We start from the raw sequence: 8,604 nt of genomic DNA on the forward strand, positions 1-8,604 counted from the left end.
GGACATTTCTAATCAATTAAAACTATCTTAACAAGAGTTCAAAACTCTTTAAAGCTGAATGCAGAGTGATGTAAATAAGTAGTCTCACTCTCTCACACACACACACAAACAAACACATACACACACACACACACACACACACCAGACGTCCCCTGACAGTCTTAAAGCTCTGGAGAGATCTGGTTGCCATGGTGATTAGTTGAGGTTTGGAAGATTTAGACCCTCCACTGGTAATTTAGCACAGCTGCAATTCATACACATTCATTCAGGGACCATTTTTCTGCACAATGAGTACTTTTAATTTTTATGCATTAAGTAAATAAGTAAAGTTTCTGATTCATGCATACTACTTCAGTAAAGTTCTGAATGGAGGACTTTGAATTGTGGAGTATTTTTATAGTGCAATATTGATACTAATATTATAATCTATCCTGGGTTGCCTTAAGTATGTGGACACATCTGTTCCCCTGAGAGGTTTAATATAGATGATAGATGGCTAAATTAGCTTAGCACAAAGGCTGGACACCAGGGGAAACTGCATTAAACACTTTATCTTGTTTGTTTAATCCATCTCGAGAGAATCAGGTTTGCTCTGAAGAACAAACTGTTTATTGCTTTTCTGGAGGAAGTCCATATTAACAATTTGGAGACCATTTCCTGTTTTCAAAATGACAATGCCACCATGCACAAAGCCAGCTCCATAAAAAAATGGTTTTCCCAGTTTGGTGTGTGTGTTTATGGCCCTGTGTTTTCTTGCAGGTGCAAACAACAACTTGTGGATGTGTGGAGAGAAAATCTGACAGAAAAAAGGGGATAAAAACAATCTGTCATTGAAAAATATTCCTGGATATGTTTTCTGTTAACTGGACCACCCTGGAATAGAATTTTAATAACTGTCTTTTAGTTTCCACATACTTTTGGCCATGTAGTTGATCCATTCATTTACTCACAGTATACTGTGCTACTTCCATGATCCAGCAGATGGCAGCAACATAAAGGCTGCAGGAGTCAAGTTACTGTATCGACCACTGGTTTAAATGAAACTACTAGAGTACTGAAAATTACAAGTATTATCCTTCCATCTATAAGCACTGAGCATATACTGTAATTTATGGTTAACACAACAACTCATGGTAGTGTGGAGACAAAATCTGACACCAAATAAAAAAATAAACAAATTGTGGTTGAAAATCAACTGTTGAAAGCACCAAAAACTGAAAAGCAGGAGCCTTAATGTCATTCTGACTGCACAAGCAAAGCATTTTAATACATAAACAAAGCACAAACATTGAACATGGCACACAAACAAGCACAAAAAAATCCCTTCAACTCCAGTTTTGGTCATTGTTTTCATTCTCTTTTTCTTTCAGTCAAAAAAGTTCCAATAATTAGTGTCCTTTGATAAAAACTGTATTTCTTGGTTCTTGCAGTGCTGATAGTGTCGATAAAACAATGCAGAGCAGATGGCCAACACTAAAGATGAAATTCTGCCATCTGTTGTCTGAAGTGTGGACTACTACAGAGATACACTATATACTGAGTCTCTCTGCACCAAATCTGTACTAACATTTGTGCAAATATGGTTTAAATCACGCGTTTCAGACCTAGAAATCTTACATCATGGCAATAAATCACTGACACACCTCACTGATATCTATCTATCCGTGCTGTGCTTTCCAGTTATTAAATAACTCAAATTCTGCAACGCGAAAAAGCAAAAGAAAAGTTTCCCCGAGGGGCATCTTGGCAGAAGCTCTGCAGAAATCAACACCCATGACACTCCCTCCTCCCTCCATCCTTACACCCTGCGGTATGTCAAAGTGGGTTTTTGGCACAGACAAAAGCAGGGCATTCGCAGACAAGAGGGTGTGAGACGGTTGAGCTATCGAGCCTCAATGCACAATTCATTAAGCAACACGGGAGCTTGAAGACAAGACAGTTGGCTCCTTGTGTGGAGAATCCTAAATGTTGAATGAGGACGTTTGTTGCAGATAACAATGGGAGTTAAATATTGGGGCTTTTTTTTTATGTGAGAAAGCCAAAATAAATGAGTAGTTTTGTTCCAGGAAGAGGAGATAAACCTCTGAGGAAATGATTGACGACAGAAAATTAAAAGCAATTATGAGCTTTTTAAGTAATCAGAGGTAATTTTAATCCTGTAAGTCTAAATGGATCTTCTCTCTCGATCTCACCTGTCAGAGGTGCATTTTTGCAGCATGAGCCTGAAGAGACGTGACATTTAAGTCAAGTGCAAAGGCCTCGTAATTTGAGGCCTCAGTTTAAATTCCTGCGGCCCAGATATTGTACTCGAGGGCAAGTACTGTACTGTTCATCACCCCGCTAGTGCTCACAGTGAGTCATAAAAGGGTAAACCGCACACTGTCTCACCCAGAACCACGGAGACTCATACAGAGCAGCTACTGTGTCATCCAACGTTACGATCAACCTCCCGACTTTTCTCCAAAACATGACGTCAACACAGAAATTACAGCTGCTTCAGACTGGATTTTGATCAGGCACCATGATCTGACCAGCAGATATGTGGTATAAATCTGATTACATCCATCTTTCAAGGAGGAGGTCGTGATGCACAAAAAAAAAACAAATAACTTCTGCACTTTAGCAGCGTGTTAGCAGTGAGGCTAACGTTAGCAGACTAAGCGATACCAGACAATCAGAGATCTCAGCGCCTACCAATCGTCTGGGGATTTCTAAATGAAAAGTAGTCGTCTGAATGACGAAACAAACCTACACTTGGGCTTTTTGGATTTAATGTAACAGGGTTATGTAATTAGGATAGCAGTAGCTTAATAAATTTCAGAGCAATCTGATTCGAATTCAGTTGGACTTAATGAATGCTTCTTGGGTGCATTTACACTCAGCTTTTCGGAGATTAAATAGCTGTCCAAGCCACTCAAGACACGTGTAATGACTGAGTGTAAATGGGGCCTCAGATTTCAACCATCCCACAATGGAGAAGAGGTTCTCTTACCCAAAGAAAATTCTGTAGATTTGAACAAATAACAGTTTGTTATGAACATTTCTCCAACAGCAGGATATAATGAACCAAAGCTTAAAAACTGAATATTGTAAGAACTACACCTTTAAGACAATAGAAAGGTGTGGAATGAATGAGGAAACAAGCAGGTAGTCTTTGTAACAACTCAGTACAACAAACACTTGCCGCTGCATCTGTCAACACTCTCTTCGGGCACATATTTGCGTAAATTTGACGTGACCTTAAAAAATTGTTGGTGCTTGACCTCCCACATTCCTCCATGTCATCCAATAAATGAAAAGTAAGACGTGCATCATTGCACATGTCACTCCCTCAAGCGGTTCATGGAACTAGCTGCCAAATAATGTGCAGCAGAGTGAGAAGTTTAAATAATTGCAGTTCTTCTGGTGGACGCAGAGCGCTGCTTGCTTCTGCGTGCGTTTTCTGTAAAAACAGACAGCTATCATAACCGTAAGCAGCGGTCAGCTACTTTTAGCAACAAATTAATCTGGAAACTTTGCAAATTACCTTAGTAGTAATCTATTGATCGTGATTTATTTGTTAGTATATTTTGTAATATCAACCTGAATCTGCAAAGTAACCAAAGTTTTAGACTCCTTAAGTAAATGTACTTTCCACCACTGACAATAAAACTTGTCACACATATAAAGACAAAGACATAATTTAAGATCCAAAGGCTGTTTTTAGGAGCAAAACTCTCATCACCTTCCCTCATATCCCTGATATGACCGGAACCTGTACCCATAAACCAACTTCTAAAGTGGAATTCAGTCATTAACCTCTGCACAGTAAATCTGTATGTCAGTAAATCTCTGACCAACAACAAAGCGAGCTCCAGCCTGTCAGCTGCTTCTCTGTTGGTGTCATTTCTCGGTTGATTAACAGCAGTGTGAATCAGTCTTAAGAGGTTCGAGGCCTCTGGTTTTTGCAGTTAGCCCACCCCTCTGGATGATAAGGGCACAGGGCCTGTTTGGCCTCCATGGTGGAAATGATTAAAAGCGCTTCCTCCTCACGTCACTCACAAGACTGATGTTGTTGCCTACATGGAAAAGATGACAATGGATGACTCACGAGAGTCGCCTCTGGTTCGGGTTAAGGGCAGTTCGGCCTTAAGTCTTGTGCGTAAAAACACTGTAAAGCAGTTTCACAGCCTGTAAATTTTCCTTTATGTTAGCTAGAAATTAGTGAGCCACTAAATAACGTGATTAATGCCTGTTGTGAACAAAAAGCTTCTGTTCCTGAGGGTTGGGAACCATGAGGGGTTTCATGGCCTGTGCTTGTGCATTTAAGTGCAAGGAGGATACTTAAAGTCTTTTATATGAAACTATCTTTTAAGTTTATCTCCTTTAGCCTGCACAAACCTGTATAAGCTTAGTTGAGAGTAAAAACATCTGCTTTACTTTCTTAAATTAAAAGTAGTTAATAACAATGTACAATAACATGTATACATACACTCTGGTTTTCATCTAGAAAAACTTTAAAGCGTGGCATAAACATATGCTCATAAGTCAAGACAAGTCAGTGGTTTAAAAAAAGTCAAGATAAGTAAAAACCTGTCATCTGAATATAAGCATTGTTGTGTTTCTTTAACTCAGAATGAGCTGTTTTTACGAGATAACTAAGTCTAACTTCACCACTTCATGCAACTAAATTCAACACACTGGTCTGCTGCTAAAATTAACCCTTATCTTTACGTGCTATTTGTTGGTAACTAGCTGATTAGATCTTAAAGAGGCGAGCAGGTGTGAGAAGCAAACCACGGCCACCATTATCACCATTTTCACTACCTCAAAGCCAACCAGCTCTGCAGCTGACAAAACAAAGCATTCTGCGGTGACAGAGAGCACCTTCTGACCGACCGATCAGATAGGCTGCACAGAAGGATGGAAAGCAAAACATCCTCTCGCCCCTCAGCGTGAGATCATAGCTACACCTCTACACTTCCGCTGTCAGCAGGTAGAAAACACCCACAGCTGCCTTTATGGGGCTTTTAAAGTCCTCTATAGGGAAGGCATCATTATTCACGTAGTGTTGTAAAAGGGCTTTGATGTTTCATTTGTTACTGTCTACAGGTCTAATCAGTCTGAAGGGGGCTTGGCTGCTGAATTTCAGACGCACGCAGGTTAAAAGCTGTAATTACAGATAAAAATGGGAGTTTACCGCGGTGGAGAAATGTCCTCGAGGGTAAAATAAAAAGGAGTGCCATGAGCTTGTGAGACGCAGGCTGAACATATAAACACATACTTTATGTATTCTCTGCTGTATACATATTGCAGGGTTCCCTTTAACCAGAACTCACTGGCAGAAAACCAGTGGGTCATTAAACAAACTGGTTGTTTGGATCCAGTTTTAGTGTAAAAATATGATTATTTTGACCCAAAGTTGAGCTCAAGTTTTACCTTAATACTGTCAAACATATAGCAAGTTGTACAAAATGATCAAAATAACTACATTTTATTAGGAAAAATAACACAAACATCAGGCCAAACTGGTCAATTGCGGGATTCTTAGTGTTCACAGGTTGTCCTCCTAGGGATGCAACTAACTATTACTTTTATTATCAATTAATCAATTAGTTGCTTGGTCCATAAAATGTGATATCACTGTTTCACAAATCCCAAGCTGACACCCTGAAGTGTTCAAAGATATTCACTTTACTGTCCTAGAGGACTAAATAAACCAGGAAATATTCACATTTGAGAAGTCAGAGAATTTGGACATTTTTTCTCATAGCGATTGAATTAATCGACTAATTGTTGCAGCTCTATGTCTTTCCTTGATATATTGTAGAAGGCTGGTGAAAACACGAGTGACAACGATGAAAGTAGGTCCAAGACTGACTGACAGATATAATTAAGTTGTAATATAACAAAATCTCTGTCATAGATCAAAATAAATGCGTTTTTCAAACATTGTCCATATTTGTGTTTAATACGGTATGAAATGACAAAAACAAAAAGCAGCAATTCAGTAAAAAATAAATGTGGAGTCCAAACAAGAGTGGCTCCTAAACAAATTTGCCTCTATTGTCATAACAACAAGGCTGGAAACAAACTAAACCTCCGCCTACTTCCTGTCCACTCAAAAGCTCTTTGATGCTCTCGAAGTCCAATGTCCAGTCCCCATTCATTTCACCCGACACATCCCACTCTACACTTCAATTTCAAAGAGAGGAGTCAATTTCCTGTCTGTAGGTCACTGTATAAACTTGATGTACCAGTTTTAAATAAGAAAACAATCATAGAAGCCTTTTTCCTTTTTAACTATTTCAAAATAGTTTTTAAGTCAAGACAAGTCAAAATACACTCAGCTGCTAGCTTATTAAGTGCCTTCATGATTCATTGCAGAACTGTAATAAAAGACTGCTTTTGTTTTAGTTTGGTATACCTAAAACCTAAAACCAGCAACTGAGTTTAAGTCAAGATAACATGATTCAAGATAAGTAACAAGTCAAAAAAGTTAAGATAAGTTAAGGTACGAAACTATATGTTGAGAAAAGTCAGGTCGAGAAAAAAAGATAAGAAAAGTTAAGATAAGATAAGTATCAAAAAGATAAGTAAAGATAAGTCTAGACAAGACAAACTAAGAAACAAGATAAAACAAAGTGAGTCCAGAAACATAATGTCCAGAGAAGTAATAATAAGTTCAGAACTGATAAGCAAAAAAAAGTCAAGTTAAGATCAGATGAGATTTTATTGATCCCCAGGAGAGTCGCATCCACACATTCTGTGTGTAAAAATGTTTTTTTTACTTCTTACTAAAGTAAGAATTAAAGTATAGTTGGTTATACAACGATAAAATGTCACGTTCAATCATATCTAATGCATGATTGATGCATCTGAGCCAGACAAACCCAAACAGTGAGTCTTATCAACTACAGCATACAGGTTTACGCCACAATTAGTAGTTCAACTGAGCAGAAACCACAGTGGCGTGTTTTCATAAATTACATTCCAAAGACACCACACTCACCTAAAGTAATAATCAGCTTTGTTTTGATGTAAATAAATGTTTGCTTTGCTACGGTATACCCCCAACTGATGTAATAAAACAGGGATTAACAGTTGAACCAGCTTGTGAAAACTGTGGCACCTCATGTTCTCAACACAAGGTAGGAATCACCTGCCAATACGGGAAATATGGTGATTAATGTAATTGTTTAGTCTCTGAAATGTATGACCGTGTCTTTGTTTTGTGATTCCAAAACCCAAAGATATTAAATATACGATATAAAAGCGAAAAGATGTTTACCTCTTAATCACGCTTTGCCAATAAAGTGTAATAACGATATATTACTTCATGAAAGTACTTTCACTTGGCCTGCAGCTATAATACAACTTAATAATGATGTCATAATAATGTCAAAATAAACCTGTATAATATGTACTCGAGGCATCATCAGTTGAATATTTGACTTTCCAAAGCACATATTTCTGATGGGCCATTCTGCTGTAATTATCCCGTGAGATCCCCTGTATTATATCCCCTGTGAACACCATGCAGTTATGTGAACAGCTACTAATTTTTTACAGTTTTTGTTAGCTCCATTCGTTGTCTGCTTTGATAAAATACAGCATCGTATATCAACGACACAGCACAGGGCTGTTTGGCCACCCAGGGGGAAACGTGTGCTGCTTGTGTTACAGCGTACTTACATGTTATGTAAACACAGTAAGTCTGAGAGGGGCTGTATCTGTTAAATGTAGAGAAAGAAAACAAAGACGATGTAAATTCTGATGATTCGCTTCGAGGAAGAATCCACCCTCAGATCCTCTGACACTGTTAGATAGTAAATCATCAATTAATGAGGCTGGGTGTTTGAGGGGAATTTCCTTATTTGGTGGACTCACTTTACCACAACCTGATTCATCCTCTTCAGTTACTGATTTTCTCATAAAAAACCTTTCAGATCGATTGTATTAAACGTTTCTTCTTCTGCACTGCAAATATCAGTCATGTTGTTATTGTGGATTTTTGGCCAATCATTGAAAAAATACTCAAAACAACAAGAGTAAGGGAACTAGTTGCATCCCCAAACGTGGATTTTTAAAAACAGCATCAGGGCGTTTTTGAGCAGATTTTCCATCAACTGCTTACAAGCCTAAATTCTTGTGTGAAGTTTATGGAAGGCTTTCTGCATATATGTCTCTACATGAATGCGTGGGCATGCCTGAATGTCAACATAATCTTTGTGTGTGTTCACATGTGTGTGCTTGTGTGTGTGTGTGTGTGTGTGTGTGTCTACAGCCAGCGGAGGAGGGAAGCCATAGCCAGGTAAAATTAGGTGATAAAGACGGGCGAGAACGACAAGACCTGAAGAAAGGAAAATCTGAACAAACCGCAAATCTCCGCCCTCCACACACACTGTAATACACGCACTCAACAAACTGTAGTGTCCTCGCTGCACTACAACACAGTACAGAAGCACAAGAAACACCTCTCACCACCATGGACCCTTAAAAACTCTAAAACAACATTTTAATCCTAAAGAAGTGATGATCTCCAAAATGTAATTTTTGTAATAAAACCAGCACACACACTTAAAAATCATTGATGGAAACTAAACAGGCCTACCAGACACAACC

This window comes from Morone saxatilis, unplaced genomic scaffold, assembly GCF_004916995.1.
Source record: "Morone saxatilis isolate NCDOM2014 unplaced genomic scaffold, NCSU_SB_2.0 Contig6, whole genome shotgun sequence".
In the NCBI taxonomy this organism is placed as follows: domain Eukaryota; kingdom Metazoa; phylum Chordata; class Actinopteri; family Moronidae; genus Morone; species Morone saxatilis.